The sequence below is a fragment of the Crocodylus siamensis genome, chromosome 6 (assembly GCF_052110815.1).
Source record: "Crocodylus siamensis isolate JL-2025a chromosome 6, ASM5211081v1, whole genome shotgun sequence".
NCBI classification, from domain to species: domain Eukaryota; kingdom Metazoa; phylum Chordata; order Crocodylia; family Crocodylidae; genus Crocodylus; species Crocodylus siamensis.
In genome coordinates, this window is record NC_143400.1 from 86,284,852 (window position 1) to 86,302,363 (window position 17,512).

General features: G+C 40.5%; 1 protein-coding gene across 2 annotated transcripts in view; it reads left to right on the forward strand.

Annotated features, from left to right (window-relative positions):
• NAALADL2 (N-acetylated alpha-linked acidic dipeptidase like 2) overlaps window positions 1–17,512 on the forward strand; it is a 1,083,795-nt gene that overhangs the window by 6,580 nt on the left and 1,059,703 nt on the right. The window contains exon 2 of one of the 2 annotated variants that reach the window (XM_090052131.1): window positions 11,573–11,637. The gene's annotated coding sequence lies outside the window, so the exon portion shown is untranslated. Of the gene's footprint in view, window positions 1–11,572; window positions 11,638–17,512 lie in introns of those variants that run through there. The other variant, XM_090052132.1, reaches the window with a different exon arrangement.

Here is a 17,512-nt window from a genome sequence, read left to right on the forward strand (position 1 = left end):
TGAATATGACTAAACCATCCTGGCCAATTCTGTATCCCATCTGCTTTTGAACATTTCCAAGGGTGGAGATTCCTGGAGATCCTCTAGGTAGATTGTTCCAATGCTTGAACACTCTTGTAGTCAGATAAATGAAAATTTGACTATGAAAATGGATTTATTGCTCAGAATACACTTTCTTTTTCTAAACAAAACTTTCCTGGGAAAGTTAGACATTAAATTTGATTGGCTTGTACTTCCTTTTGTTTCCTTTCTTTTTTTACTTGCCCTATATTAATGTTATTCATCTGCAATCCCTTCTTCACACCCAAGGTTCTGGATGCTGATGCATCAGGTGCTTTTGTGACTCATCTCTAAGAATTCCAGACAAACCAAATTAATGTATTTGCTTTGCCAATGGACGCAGACTTTTCCCTTTGGCAATACTCTGAATACTGTGGGAAGCAGAAATTTTGCTTCTCTCATCCCAGTAGAACTGGCAGGCCCCACACACTGGCTGGACTGAAGAGATGCCATTGGACAAGTAAAATAAAGAAAAAAAATTAGAGGGATCTGTGCAAGCATTTTGTTTTCAATTCCAGACCTCTGCATTACAACTTTCCATTGCTTCAGATAGAGCAGCATGGTACACAGTTATTAAGATGCTCCCATAAGGGAACTTGCCCAAAGAAGGGATCTATGTGCTGCATGACACTGGACCCCAGATACAGCTTAGATAGCTCAGAAAAGGGCTGTATTATTGCTTAATAAAGTTTGATGCTGAAGGTGGTATGGGCTAATCCATCATACTGGATTTGGATGTCAGGAAAATGGATTTTGTTCCCACATCTGCTACTGGTCTACAGGAGAAGTATGAGTGGAGACTTACGAGGGGCAGGTTCTGAAAGGTCAGGCTGTTTTACTTGCTGCTGAGGATAAGAAGGGATCACTTACAGTAGTCATGTTGCAGACATACCAGAAAGCTAAAGGAGATTGTAGTAGTCAAAGTTAAAATGATGAAGTTGTAGGCAAGTATTTCAGTGAGGGGTGAAGGTAGATTTTAAGGAAATAGAAAGGATAATACAGTAACTATTACAGGAGCAAGGGATCGATTAAGGGTTAGAGGGACAACTTGTGACTACATTTACTTGTACACTTCAATACTGATAAGTGTGGATCACCTAATAACAACTCTCTGGGAGGCGCTGTCCGGTTCTGCCTTGGTTATCATCTAAAGTCTAATGTAGCAAGCCTTTCCTACTTTTATCTTCCTGTCAAAATAAAAAACAACCTGCTTTAGTAACTAATACTGTAGATTAGCTTCTCCCTCTCTCCTGCTCCTGAGGGTGCTTCTTTCTGCACCATTCTGAAATTGCCTTCAGAGCTATATCACTTGTTTTAGACCTACCACAAAAACTCTGAGTGCAAAAGCTACCTTCCCTGGAGAAGTCTAGAAATCAGAAAGTACTTTTTAATCATCTGCTTTTAATCATCTGGGCTGGGAGAATGGATGTTATAACAGCTATTTGTGTAAATACTTCCTGACTTTTTAAGATACTGCTTCACTTATGATAAGCAATACTTTCTTAATCCTGATTTTAGAGAATGAAATTCAACAATTTCTTTTTTCTCCAGCATTTGCTATGGGCAGCTGAGTACTAGAGCCTGTATGTTAGAATTGTGGAATCCAGGACAAATTGCTGACTTTGGACTGAATGAGCAGAAAAATGCTTCCAAGCAGAACTAAATCATTAATCTGCCCTGAGGAAACTCCTTTTTTTCACAAGCAGACTATATTACTAGAGAACTGCATTCAAGATCAAAATTTACCTATTGTCATCAAGGGGATTCAACAATGCCATAAAATTACTGTGGTTCAGACCATTAAAAAGCTATATATAATCTATAAAAGGCATTGGGAAACTGACCACTCTCATTGCTGAATTAATTGGTATTGATACATGTTAAGTTTAAGAGTTTGCAGAATGTCCTTTGTAACTGTTCAGCCTACTATTATTGTGGAGCAAACTCAAGAGTCAAGGGTTCCTGGCTAATGTTCACTTACTTGTCCATCTCACTTCATCCACTTCCAAACAGCTGACCTTACAGGCTTTCTAAATTCTATGCTCTCTATATAACTAGGAAACTACTCAAATTGCAATTTGAGTAATTTTTGCAGAAACCAGGTAAAAAGGCGGTTTCCATGAATGCTGCAAAAAACGGGAGTTTCTGTGATTTTTGTACAGAATTGCTGGGGAAAAAAACTTAGTAATAATAAAAAGCTGGCTCCCCAGTGGGAACCAGGGGCTGCTGCGGCCTGGCCTCGCAGCTCACTGGGGGGTGGAAGCCGCCATTCCCTCTCCCTTTTCTGCTGATTGGCGGAGGGGGCTGCCTTTCATATGGCCCCACCCTTCTCTGCCAATCAGCAGCAAAGAGCAGGGCTGCCAGGGCCCTGGCACTAATACTGCAAAAATGGCAGTCAGAATTGAGGCTGGCTTGCAAAATTGCCTGTCTGCTGCCTTGATTTCTGTAGGTCCCTATACATAACTATATAATTTGTATGTGCATCTAGGCATGCATCACTCAGCGGTATCACAGGGTAGGTACCTTGGCAGGTACAGATGGGAATGCCACGTATTTGTTAAAAGCATAGGAACTAGAATTGCCTCTCACGATTGCAACCCACAAGGCTAAGAAAATTCCTGCTCTGCTACTGAAGATCTCCATGCCTTCAGGCAATAGGGTTGCTCTATCCGGAGCTTGTACAGCCTGTTCTGGTCCTGCTCCCCGCTGAGAGGACAGATTGCCTCACCGAGAGGCCTCAGCCCTGGCTTCAGTCTCTGCCTCTGCCTTCTGTTATAATCCTGGCCCTGGCCCTTAACGTACTCCAGGTCTCCATTTCCCTCCTGTGGCGGTTACGCCTTCAGAAGCTAGAGGTCTTTCCTGAGGGCAGAGGGCCAGGCCTAGAGAAGGAGCCTCATGTTGCTGCCCAAGCATAGGTGGCACCATTGTGATGCGCCGGGTTGAATTGCACTCTGACTCTTGCTGGGTCTGTGCTGTGACAGCTGGAAGCTAGAAGAAACTGCCACTACCACTGCTGTCTGAGAAAGGTGCAGGGCAGGCTGGGGGCTCTTGTCTCTTATGGGGAGGGCTCAGGTCCCCTGAACCCTCCCCCTGTATTTCGAACCCTGGTGAAGCTGAAGGTGTAACGGTCTGGCGTGGATGCAAGACGTCAGGGTTTATCAGGGTGACACTGTTAACCATCCCAATAACAGGCATGGGCTCGAGAAGTATTTGCCTCTCATCCCAGTTGAGGGCAGTGGTTGAGGCAAAGACAGTGTTCTTGCTTGCTTGTGCCTCAGTGGGGTGGTTTGCTGGCACATCTAGGGGCCTGGCTCATCCCTGGCTCCTTCCTTGTCTTTCCTGGGGACTCTCCTCTGCCCTGCTCTGGTTCCCCCCTGACACACGACCTGTGCATGCAGACATGTCACCTTGGCTCTGACTCAGCCACTCGCTGCGGCTCTTCGCGGGGCTGCCAGATGGGTTGATCCTGGCTATCGTGCACAAAGCGGTTCAGGGCAAGCGCTCCCCCACTTAATGGCTGCTGAAAACCTCTGTGCGGAGTTCTGTGCTGCTATGCAATGTCTGTCGCATCCTCTCCAGGTAGAGGTGTGGGGCCGCGGCTGGGGGGAAGCTTGTGAAGTGGCAGGGGTGGTGGCTGCTCCAGCTGTTTGCAGCTGCAGCTCCCTCCCTCCCTCTGCTTGTCTCTTCTAGTTTCCCCCTGCCCCCAATGGATCGGCTGAGCCAGCTGCTCCAAGAAACACAGGGCTGGGCTGCTGGGGGTGGGTCCCTGCTTTTGGGCCACGTGGAAGCAATGCAGCAGCAGGAAGCTGGGGAACGACGCCAGGTGTGCTGGCCCTGGCTAGCTCGGAGTGGCTTTGGCGAGAGCTCAGCTGTCCTGTGGCCCCTAGGGTTAGTGATGGGGCCAGGGAAGGGGGTGACACCTGCATCCTGCAGCTGGTCAGAGTCTCACCTACTGGTCATTTACATGTGACACAGACACACACACTCTCACTCTTTGGTCATTTAAACATATGTCACACACAGAATGTTGAAACTAGCAAGGCCAGGCTTTAAAAGCAAAGACAAAAGAAAGCCATGAGTAACGAGGTGTTTCGAGTACGGGGAAGAAGCTTTGATGGGACCTCTGTCGCAGCAGCTCTTGTGTGAAGCAGGGCTAGGTTACCGGGCAACTTTGCTCGCCTGTGACAAGAGGTTGGCAGATGTTGGGAAGGCCGGCATTCTCTTTCACGCTGCACACGGTGCTTTAGGAGTCGGACAAAAATGGAAATGAATTGCTTTGACACGTATCTGCAGATTGTGAATTTAAAAGGTGATTTGTACTATGTGCAAACGTATTTTTAGCACGGCATTGTTTCACCTTTTTAACTAGTTCTGAGGTGTTATCTTGAACATGCTGTGCAGTTTGGTGCTAGAACAGGCAGTCTGCAGAGCAAACATTCCTTACGTAAATATGATTTAGTTGCCTTTTTTTAAATTTAAAAAATTTTGCCCTGAACTATCCAAACTTTAAGTTTATTGATTTTTTTTTTTTTGTGCAGTTACAGATTAAGTTTGCTCAAAAGTGAGACAGTGTTGACTTGGTTAAAAAAATTAGGCCTTTTGGATATAGAGAAAGAGAACAGTTTTGTATTATTATGAGGCTTGAAAGGTGTCCTAAAAGTTCTGGAATGAAGGAGAAAAAAGTTTGACTTTCTTTTTTCAGTAATATTTTAAAAACTTTCCAGAACAGCCACTGAAATAGTAGTTTATACAAACCTTTCCAGAAAGTGTCCACAGATGCAAAACACAAATGTACCTGAACTTTTTTTGCCTCCTCCCTTCACCGTCTGCAGTGGTCCTTCAGTTTGGACTTATTCAAATTATATGAATTCCATGCAAGTACTTTCACTCTGTGCACAGCAGGTTAAGAATTCTGCAATGTGATCTGCGCTGATGTGGACCCTTACGGCAGGATTTCAAACTAGTGTTGAGCTTGCCTTCCATTTGTAAATTCACAACCATAAGAGAGGCAGTAGGTAGGGTCCGGGAATAAGGGCTTTCTCTTTACCAACAATTCTATAGCTGAGTTATCGAAACAGAATTCTTAGTATGGAAATAATTTGAATCTTTCTTAAAAGTCATGTAATGGTGTGGACATCCTGCTCGAGGTGGGCTTGTTTATTGTTTCGTACTGACTTAGAACTGGGAAGCAAATTGATTTGGTGTATGGAGGGCAGTTGAGAGTATGCACTGTAACAATGCCGAAGTACTGTTTATCAAGCAGTGCTATTTTTAGATTCTTAATCTACCTAGCTCTTGGAAGAGACCAAATGCATGCATAATCCAGCATTTATTCCCAGCATCAACAAAATGAAGGCATGAAAGCCTCCCTCTGTCCCTCCCAGTTTGACTGTTGCCTTGAGCTCACAGTATTGTAGAGAAAAGTCTAGGAGTGTGATTTATCTGTATTCTACCGGAAATGGCTCTAGTGGTGATTTTAATGTGTTTGGTTGTATGGTCAAATTTGGTTTTATTGAAAATGATGTGATCTTCATGCAGCATAAACAGTGAAGACCAGGACATTTGATGAAGCTGTTTTGGTGCTTCTGCTGCAATTTAGAAAAGCCACAGGTTCCCAACAGGAGAGAGTTCCTATATTGTGGGGCCTGGCCTTTTTTTTTTTTCCCCACCAGGATCTTCAGGCCTATGTTGATCAGTTAGTATGTTGCATATATATTAACCAATTAATATATCATTACAGAGGCAGGGCATTGGCAGTTCCCTCATCTCCACTGTGTTTACTTATTGTATGATGTAGGGTTTTGCTGGTGTTTCAGGTACTGTCTTGTAGCTGTGCCCGAGAGCTTGGAGTGGGGATTCCGGGTAAATGTTGCCTCTGAATTCAGGGGACTGGACTTTGGCCCAGAGGGCCCCTTCTTATCCCATGTTCTTTGCTAGGCTCCTTCATGGTAACCTCTATATTTTAGTTTCAGTAGTCTGGGTGAAAACTGTTATGCTGAATCTAGAAATTCTTTTAAACAGTGCAGGGATCAAATACTATAGTTCAGCACAAACTGCATTTGATGGCTCCCTCCTTATCTTCCCCCACCCAGAATAAAGAAAATAAAATGTTGCCATAGCATTCATCTATCCCTGTTTTATGAATAGTAAAAAATAACCAGTTATGCTTAATTCAGTAAAAGGCTACTTGTGGTGGCTCATATGATGGGTCTTGGATTCATTGCAGTCCCAGCTTCCAGTTTCAGTGGTGTCTCGCAAGCTTTCAAATAATAGCAGTCCATGTCGAGACTCCTATCAGTTATGTTCTGGTACATGCAGCCACCTGCATCTTGTTCTTTTCAAATACTTTTTGGGCAGGAATAAACTACAAAACAAAACAATGGCTTTGCATGGTTTAAGCACGAATTTCCTTCCTCAGCAAGAAAAATTGTTTTCAGAGAAAGTATCTGTGTGATTATATCCTTTTGGTGCTTGTTTGTCTGTGAGCTGCTGCTGAATATGTACAGCTGGCTGCTCTATACCTGGTCCTTGGGATATAAAAGTCTTCTGCAGCCCCAGCTTGGTTTCCTAGTTCTTGTCTGCAGAAGCACCTGCATTTTTGGTGCTTAGTGGCTGTTCTGTAGGTATGTCTGTCATCATCTATGGTCAGTTTATGTTGCTAGGATAGGGTAATCAGAGTAATGTCTTTAGTGAAAAATAAATGACTGAAGTCTGTATTTCAGATACAGTTATGCATTTGATGCTGGTGGTATAATGCAACAGAAGATGCAGAATGAGGTATTGCACTAGCTGTAGGATACGGATCAAGAACTTTTTATGTTGTATTCCTACTGAATTGTTATGAAGCTCTGGACCAGTGATTCCCAGTCAGGGGGCCGTGGGGTGCTGCAAGAGCCTTTTAAGGGGTGCTGCAAGGTGCCACGCAATGTTAGCACTGCTATGTGTGTAGTTACCTACACTATGCAGAAGATGAAATCCAGAGGTTTCAAACAGGAATTCCAAAAACTTTTCTGACTGGTTGTGGTTTTTGTGAGTGCTTTGCAACAGAGTAATTGCTCTGTTATCTTTTTGTAGCAAAAAAATGAGTGAAAGCTAAGAGCTGGCATTTTCCAGCAGGCACCTTGGGTCTAATGAAAGGTGGTTTGAGTCTAAAAAGGTTGAGAACCATTGCTCTGGGCAAATCGCTTCAACTCTGTGTCAGGTTCCCAATGAGTAAAATAATGATTATAACACTCAGCTACCTCAGGGAGGTTGTGACTATTAATGAACTGTGAACTTTGTGCCTCTGTGCAGTGCTCTGAAGGTGTGAAGCATGGAGTGTATTTTTATTCAATTTAAACTAATTTATAAAGAAAAAGATTTATCTTTCCTGTCATCTGTAGCTATCCTGGTTTATATTTCTGCTTTAAGATAGGAATTGCATCGGAGAAGTTTTAGGATCTATAGAAGCAGGTATCTGCCTGATATTCCCTTACGTCTTGCATGGTACAGCACAGAATACAAAATTATAGTTCTCTGCTAACAGGAAGATAATGTGCGTTGTATTCATTCTTGCTATGTACCCTTTCTTTTATGTACTGTGTATACACAGTATCAACTCCATGTTTGTCATTTTATAGGGATAAGATGCATATTCTTTGTAATCCAGCAAGTAGTGGAGCTATTTATGGAGGATGATGGACTTAGCATCATGGACTGCTATTTTGTCCTGGTGCAAGGAAATAAACCTTTTTGTATCCATACACTTTACAAATAGTGCTTCCAAGGAGTATGCACAACAGTGTCTCATAAAACTGCTCTTTGGCTACCAATTTTTACAGCTATCTTGCTTAGTTGATCGTTAGGTTTTTGTGCAATGAAGTGTTGAAATCAAAGATCACTGCAGAGAGAATGGAATCAGCTTCAGAAGCAGAGAATGAAATCTCTGGCAATTTTATGATTATACCTTAGGTACATCAAGGGAAGCATTTGGGGAAACTGTCTATGCATGGAGTGCTGCTTTTTAAGATATAGTAAAGCACTACTGAATGTAGAATAAGGACACAATACCTCCCATTTTTAAATCTGCAGAAGAATTTCTGTTTAAGCCCCTTTGCTTATACCTTCCTTGGGTTGAAACTATTAGACTTGATTTCTTTCTTTCTTCACATCTCACAATATTGCTTATGTGGTACGTGGGAAGTGTGTGTGTGTGTGTTGAAAAATTAAGGGTTTTTTTTGTTTTTGTTTTCAAAGCTGGTTTCCAAGTACGCATAAGGATTTGCACTACTGTTAACTATTGTAGTATAAAATGAAGAAAAAAACCCCAACTTTGTACATCAGCCGAAAGAGAAAGGGTTGGGGAATACGTTTACAATTGTTTTGGTAAGCAAGGCGGAAACAATGGTAAACGTTCAATAACGTATTCAAATTGTCTCTTCTGAACTCTTTCCTGCTAGATGTAATATGTTTCCCATGTATAGCAGGCAAAGAATTTGACTCACGCAGTATTTTTTCTGAGATTTCTGTTTGAAAATAAATGGAAATATTAATCTCCAAGTATATTTTTAATATGAAATCCATTCTTGTACAGTGGTATCGCAGTGCCTCTGGTTTAGGTGAGTAGAGATCACTGTTTCTGTCTTTACTGGGATAAAACTCTCCATGGCTTTTACTTAAATTAGGACTGCAGGAATTGATCTTGAACTGCTTAAAGAATAATAGTTAGAACTGCCATGTTTCTTGGTTTGGGGAATTAACTTGCTTTGTAGACTACTGTTTCATTATTTTAAATTTAACTTTCTACCTCAGTGGTGTGCAAAATGAAGTTTGACTTCAATATACTGATTGCCACATGTATTAAATATTGATTTTTTTTTTTTTTAAATGTATAGTTTACACTATTGTAACAGTTAACTGGACCATTGGCCCTATGGACCATATTTGGGTTCTGTTTGAAAGATAGTTATTGCTTTGGAAGAAAAAAGTACAGTATGTAAACTAGAATTGATTTAACGTAAGTTTGGGTAGGTGTCACAAACAGAATTCTTTCTAGCTCATCCCATGTTTCTGGATTCCTGTAGAAAACTTGTGAAAGAAAATGTTTCTGTTGCATAAAAATAAGTTTGATATCAAACTCATATGCATTTACTTTAAAAAAAAAATACCGTATTTGTGTTAGTACACAGTGTGCAATTAGCTGACACTTTGTGCCAGAGTCAGTAGCTCCCGGGCACAGTGTATACGTGTGTGTCCGGGACCACAGCAATTTGAGCCGGGGCGGAGCAGCCCCAAGCTGGCAGCAGGTTTGTGGGGGGTCAGCCCTGGGCTCTGGACTGTTGCGTCAGTCAGTGGCAGGGCTGGCTGCGGCCTGCATGTGGCCCCCTGAAGCTGCAGGTAGTCCTCGCACGGTAGCATTCTGGTGTCCCAGGCAGCCCTGGTCAGTGTCCACACATGTGTTGAGTTGGGTGTAAATTACTCTACTGTAGGTAGCTCTTGTCATGGACAGTATTATCTTATGGCAGAGTTAATGAATTTACTGTGCCCTAATACAGGCGCACATGTAGCCGCACCCCGTAAAGCTCAGTTCTGGAAGGGGTTGAGCAGCCTGGATTCCATTTTGAAAAGCACTTATTAGCTCTGCTGAGCCTAATCAGGCTTGAAAGTTAAGTAGGCTCTTGAATGGTTGGTGAACTAGTGCTGTAGTGGTCAACCTGTTGCAAGATCGATCTTCACAGTTATTAAAATGATACTTAATGTATTTATGTGAAACAAGGTTACATTCTAGCAAATGCATTATAAAGGTCTGTCTTCTCAGTTAATGGCAAATTCAGCATTGCAACTGTCTTTAAAGATAAGTTTGTACAAACCTGTTTCCAAAATAGAAATTTCTGTGTGGACAGTCATTATAACTGCTAATGTAAATAAAGACAACAAGAGGTTTTAACAATATCAACACTAAAATAGTCATTATTGTTCTTGTTATTTACCATCAACTGTGTGCTTAGTGCAGTGCAAAGCAAAACATTAAGATAGCCTGTGTCCTACAGAGTTAACCATCTAGAACATAAGCCTGGGAGAAAAAAGGATATATTGCAAAGCTCATAGAAGTATCAGTGATTTGAAAAGTGTTTGCATTTGTTATTAGGGAATGATTCTGTTGTTGGGGATGTTGAAGGAAGGGTCTGAACGGGAACTAAACTGTTGAAAATTTAAACAAGAGTAGGAGCGTTGTGTAACCCTGTATTTGGCACTGGTGCAGCCACTGTCAGAAAGTTGTGTCAAGTTGTGATGCCAAACCTTCAAGGGAGATGTTGAAAACTTGGAGAGGCTTCAGAGAAGATTCACAAAAATCATTAACGGATTAAAAAGCATGCCTTTCAGTGAGAAATTCTGGGAGCTTGACAATATTAAATTATAAAAGAGAAAATTAAGGGATGACTTGAGAGCTCTGTGTAAGCATCTACATGGGCAACAGAAATTTGACAATCAAGAGATTCGTTAGTAGACGTGGTTTTAATAGGAGCTAATGACTGGAAATGGAATGTAGAACATTCACCAATAAAGATTTAAATCTGTATTTAAAAAAAAGACTAGAAATAAGTAACATTTTCAATGGCAAGAGTATAGGACATTTGGGAAAAGTTGCGTAGTGTCAGAGTGGGTTCTTCATCATGAGAAATATTTAAATCAAGGTACGCTGTAGTTGAAACATAATTCAGGAAAAACTCATGATCTGTATTATCTATCCTGGCCTCCCTTTATCCCAGTGGTCAATAATTTAAAAAAAAAAAAAAAAAAAAAGAAAGTGATTCTTTATTCTTCCTGCTGCTGAAACTGGAGCAGGTGAAGCTGAATGACCCTCTAAAAACTTGCAGATAAGCAAAAGATTACTTAATTTGTAGATTGCATGCTAAATATTGAAGAATTATGCTGTGTTCCTAAGTCAAGTTCTTGTACAATGGGAGAATGCTGCCAGACTCAGTTACTGCAAAGATGGTATTAATTCCTTGCTTAAAATAAGGAACACAAAAGCTAGATTCATATCTATTGTCAAGATTCTACAAGATTTTCACAAAGACGCTTGCAGAAATAGACCTCAGTCGTCTATTAGTAAGGGGTGGAAATGAAAGCAGAACAAATCAACTTCTTTGGAAGACTCTACTGTAATATAGCTTGTTACATTCAGCAATTGAAAAATAACGTAATTGTAATATTTGTTAGGAGAAATTTGAAGACCCTTCAGAGACTTGAGGAAATTCTGCATTACGCTTTCTTCTGTAATGGAAAATCAGCAGGAATACGCTGTAGTTTTTGGCTTTCTCAGCTTTTCACTGCCTTTAGCAAACTATGAAAAAGTCTCTGACATGGTGGAAATAGAAGCAGTGTAGGAAGCCATGAAGGAGCCATAAATAAGAATTGTGAATCCTGTTCTTGACACACAACCTTGACAAGAAGACCAGAAATGATGTAGAAGGGGAAGTCAAATAAGTTTGCCTTCATGTAAACTCTTTTTCTTCTCTTTCCATTTCAGGATGGTTTTAGTTCTTCTCCAGAGAAAGGCATCCTGATAAAAGGATATGGGCCAGCCTTTAATTGGTAAGTGGAAGTGACATTTTTGTGCAAAGCCTTAATGACCTCAAAGCAATGATTAGAGAACTGATCACAGAGGAACATTAATCAGGAGACCAAAATAATACTGTGGAAAGGTGTTTTGTAGTGTATTTGACAAAAGCCAGCTGTTTGTTGGAACTTTTTTTAACAGTTTGAAGTGAAAAGAAGACTTGAGGATAGAAGGAGACATTTCACAAGATTCAAGAATTTTACGGTACTTCCCTGCCTAACAAAGCTTTTGGTAATGCTGAAGCATTCTTTCTCAATCAGTGTCCATTTCTGTTGCGCTGGTCATAAGAAAAAAAGCAGGAAAGGATTTGAGAACAGCTGTGTTTCTTGTTGCAACATAGAGAACAAACAGCAAACAAACTGAAGTGTAAGACCTGTAAGCCATCTCCTGAAAAGAAGCTGCCTGATGAAAAACATGATAGCCTTAAAGACAGTGGATGGTAGGCACATTGTTGTCAGTGAAAAAGTCAGGGAATTCTAAACTTATTTGAAATTTTTACAGTGGTTTTTCAGGGGTCAGTTAAACTTGACCTGTAAATTTTAGCGGGTAAGGTAATTAATTAAATTTAGCAGGTAAAGTAATTAAATTCTTGCAACTGGATAGACATATTGAGGGTTACTGTAAGTATGGCTGCACATGATATTAGACAGTAAAGGCAGGGTCAGTAGTATGAAGAGTTGTTCTCGCAAACCTGTAACAAGGCATCTATATAACATAATCAGTGAGGAATAGGATTTTCATTTGAAGAACACCATGCACTTATTGGCAGTTTCCAGGTGGACCTGTGTATATTTAGTTGCTTGTTTTATAGCTCTTGCTCTACAGGTGAACATGCTAAATACTGCAGAGTTATTTGGCCATATGCTTCTGTTTTTATAGTGGTTTATTTTGCAGGCTCTTCATATAAATAGAATCATTCTGTTCCACCAAGAGTGTGACTGTTTGGTGGTGAGGGGAAGAGAAAGGAATGTTGTTATTTCAAACATTATACCTTTTGCAAGAGAGCAGATGGTGTTTGTATATAGGGCTTCAAGTAAGTTTTCCATTCTGCTGAAGCTACAACATTCCTCCAGACTGAGTAAGAGAAATCAGTGATTTTAGATCTCCCTGAATGTACCAGGTTGCATTACAGTTGATGCCAGCATGTTTAAAATCAACAAATGTATATTAACATCTTATTGACTTTTTTGAAAACTTTTTCCTTTTTTTTTTTAATGATACTAGTTTTGCATAATACAGTTGGGGTCCCTAGTGTGGATGGAAGAAGTGATGCTTGCTTTAAAATTTGCTGGGTACATGGTACTTTGGCAGAAAGACAAAGAAATAAATCAAGCATCTAATCTAATTACAAAAATTGGAATCTAAATAATTCACCTGTTTCTTGATTGGAAAAAAAAATTAAGGACCTCTTCCAAGAAGCCTTTTACTTAATGCAACATGACTCTTTTAGGAGCCTAGAGAGGCAGTGTCTAAGGTCAGATATGCACATTGCAAGCTGAAATAGGTTTATTAAAGCTGACATGAACATATGTAGGAAAATGCTAATTTAAATAAGGAAGGAAACCTGATGGAAATGATTGAATCTATATCCCCAGTGAATTTAAACTGTTTAAACAGGTAATTTTTTTTAAAGGAAAGAAAATTTGTTGAAGTAATCTGTCTGAAGTGGGAAACATTCTGCGTCCTTCCGTAAAATGTGGAGGAGAGCGAAAGTTTTCCTGTCCTAAATGTGGTGAAACTGGTGTAGCCCAGGGGAAGTTGTTTAAAAGTAGAAGTAATGTTTTCCTTACATATTGAGTATCCCCATTCATGACTCATTTACATCAGATATTACAGAGGTCTAACTATTGACTTGAAAACCCAATTTTTCTGTTTGCTTACATTGGTTGACACTAGAAGAATTCTCAGACAGTTTGTGGAGTTTCACCAGTTGTATGTCAGTGTGAGAGGAAAATTAAGCCCAATGTAAAATGATCAGTATTTGAAGAACTAAGGGCATTTGTTAATATAATTGGACCTATATCTGTATAAATATAAGTCCTGTTTGACCCATAGGATCCCTGGCTTAATTTGTTCTTTTTAGAATTAGGACTTTTCTACATGCAGTCTTGATACCTTGATACCTGAGATCTGGAACACTGGAAAATTTGAATTGAACTTGGGCCACTTCAACTTCATTGGGGTCACATAGTGACCCATAAATAGGTCATTGGTGTGGATGTATTGGAATTGTTCAATTAAGAACATGGCATCTGCTATTTTGAGCTATTGGTGTAACTGTTAGTCTGTACCTGGACTGGCCAGTAATGGAGAATGAGGCATTTCTTCTTAGTAAGTTTTGCAGATCTTTGACAGCAGAGGAACACTGAGACCTCGGAACCCTTGTTCCCATTCCAGTTTGGAGAGGGTAAAATACTAGAGCACATGTTAAGCTGTTCCTAATTCCTGCCAGTCTGGCCTTGTGCCAGTGTTGTGTCTACTTATACCCATTCTCTGCTATTAGTCTGACAACTTGATCGAAAATTTCAGAATTTTTTGTTGCTGTGGATTTTCAAGGTGAGTTTGGAACGTTGAATTTAATGCATGCTAATTGTGGACAAAAAAATACTTCTTTTCTTACAAGATCCTCTTGGAATTCAGACATGGGAACTACATGCTGTCTTTAAATGCTACCAGTATTAAATATGCCTTTTCTTGAAATGTATGCTAACAAAGTGGTATCTATGAGTCACAGAACATCATGCTGGGTGAGAATAAGGGCAATGATTTATATTGTGTTGCTGTCTAAATTAGTTAATTGGCTTTCTGTGGTACCCCCTTGTTTAATTTGGCTTTGGAATAACAACATTTCCAGCTTATTTAAGAACATGCTTCCAATGCAAAATTTGTTTTGAATAACTTAGCTTCACAGCCATTATTAACATAGAACGAATCTCTGTGAATCCCTGTCACTAAAGTTGCCCTCACAAATATTCACTCTAGAGATAATAAAACTGGAGGGAGAAAGAGAATTTTGAAGTGTGATACATTTTGGTTGCTGTCTAGAATAGAGGAAGAATTGTGTTAGGGACTTCTCTAGAGTATTGCAGTCTCATTGTTACCATGAACTATTGCTATGGGAACCATTACAGAGGAACTACAATATGGAAGACCTTTGTTTTGAGGAGAAAACATACCTGTGGGTTCCAGTATCCTGTCTGTCTGTCTGTCTTTTTTCCTACTTCTGCCTGATGTACTAAATAGTATCTAAGACTGATATTTTTGGAAGCCTATTCAAATATTTGTAGACCAGATCATTTAGGGAGCTTTGAAAATGTCAACAGAAAGTAATTGACATGATTAAGAGGAGTGCTTGCTATAGTAAAGCTTGTTGCTATGCAAAATGTCCTTATTCGCCATCCTGTGCTTCAGATGACAGGAAGTGTTCAGCAAGTTCCATAGAAAATATAACTGACACTGGATATTAGGGGGTTCGCTTGCTCATATCCTGAAATGGTATATATGAGAGGAAATACAAAATTCTGAAGAAAGTACAGAAGATACATGTGTACCCTGTGCCCGTATTCACATTAGTAAGAAAAGCTATTGCCTCTGTTCTATTTGTAGTAATACAATACCAAACAAGGAGAAACATCACTAAATAATTATATAAATGTTTATAGGTAAAAGATGGTTATCTGTTTATCTAGAGTAAGTAAGATACTGATATATGCAATGAAGGGTGGTTTTGCTATTTGGCTAAGACATAGCAGCACTGTGGACTCAACGGGTCTGAGTTCAGTTAATGCTTGTGCCACAGTTGCCTTAGGTAAAAAGTCATTTTATTTTTGCATACCTCAGTTTCTTCTAACAACGCATGTATACCTCATGGAGGAAGTTGACATACACATCTGGAAGCTGTTCCCATGTTACAGGAGCAGGGCTGACTCAACTCCATTTACCTCCTGAAAGAAAACCCCCCTCTTATTTGTGTATTGACTATACAAAGGAATCTGTATTTTGTCATTGAATGCATGTGCATCTTTTTCTTTGACTTCAGTAGGAGCAGTAACAGAACTGCAATTCCTGTTCCTAAAGGGAATAGTGTGCAAATGCAGAGATGAGAATGAAACCATTCTTAGTCATTTTAAATATCTCTTGCCATCTATCTGCTGTGAAGAATTCTGTGGTGGTTCTTATGGTCTAAGTATTTTAGCTAAATTGGGCAGTAAGGTGGGAGGAAGTAAGAGTGCACAATATTTTGTCCTACATGGTGAATTGGGGTTGCTGATGTAGAATCTTAAGTCCAAATGCAGTCAACAGAGTTGTAGAAAAAGAAATTCATTCATTGGGAAGGATTATTATGGCAGGATGCAGCTGAGATGAGATGATGTGGAGAAAGGTGAGGGGATATGAGATGTCCAGCTTCAAGACCCCGATTTTGTTGGAATCTCATGTGCCAGATGAATACCCTAACCGTTAGAATATTAGGGTAATTCTCTCTTTTTCTACTTATTTTACTCTGTTGGAGCTGCTAGACATTATGTCAAGTGAGCCAGAAAACGTTGGACGTTGTAGCTCAGTGATAAGGGCATTTGCCTAGCATGTAGGATTCCCAAGTTCACATTTCTGCTTTCCCTGATTCTGAGCTGGGTCCCAGAGAGACAAAGATGACTTGTTTCTCTTTTTGGTGTACATCAATTTCAGACTTTCAACATTTTCATTATAACAGCTTGTCACTGTCATTGAACTCCTAGGCTAAGTATACAGTCAGTCAAAAAGCCCAAGGCTGAATCAATCAGTCTTTGCAGGTTTGTCTAAGTTGCAGAGACTAAACAGAGAAACAACTGGACATGAATTTACTTTGGTTCAGGAAATGCAGGCACGTGCCTGCAGTGGCTCAGGCTAGAAGGTGGGGGGTGCTAGAGCATGGGTCTCTCGCATGTAGCCAGCATGTGCTGTGTGTTTGCTGCTTCTTCCTGCTGCCCCGAGGTCTCTGGAATTTGTAATCCAGAAACACAGCAGTGGGATGCTGCAGGGTTGTTCATCACTTCCTTTTCCTGCTTCTAGGTGCGTGTGGGATTTGTAGTCCACAGTCACAGCCAGCACTAAGTTTCAGTAAGTTTAGCAGGGCAGGGCGGCTCTGTACTCAGGGGAAGGGGATTTAACTGGGGGAAGGGGGCTTTAAGAGGGGGCCCCTCTGCGGCCCCATACCTCAGTTAGGGTTTGCCTGGGGGGGCAGTCCCTGCCTCCCTCTGCTCCCTCACCCCAACCCTTCTCTGCTGGAGCAGACAGCAAATCCCAGCCTAGTGCTGTAAAGCATGCTGGGATGCTGAGAGACTCTAATTTACTTTGAAACAGGAAGGGGTGTGGGACAGAAGTTTCATAAACTGGTTTGACCCAAATCAGTTATATCTGATGCTACATCCAACCATGTTTATCTTAAACCATTTTCATCCATTTTGAAACTGGTTTATGTGTACTGAACTTCTGTTCTGTTACAGGTTTAAACTAGTTTCTGATCACTTAAACTGGTTTATGTGTAACTTCTGTCCCTAGCCCTACTGCTGCTATAGCCCCTTCATCATTCCCCCAGTTCTCAAAACACTTCCTTTTGCACTTGAGTTTTCCATGTTTGGACATTGTATTGGAAGGATGTGGAAAATGCATAGTTTTTGTGTGGCCTTGATGAAGTTTTCCATACTAAATATAATGAAAATACTGTGATTTGTGAAGCTGTATAACTCAAAAATGGCTTAAAGTAGACACTTGGCTTGTTTTGTAATCCTATGCCAGCACTTCAGCAATCTAAATCTGAAGTGAAGTGGATCATTAGCTTTGAAGTTATGAATGTTTAAAGCTACTGATTTG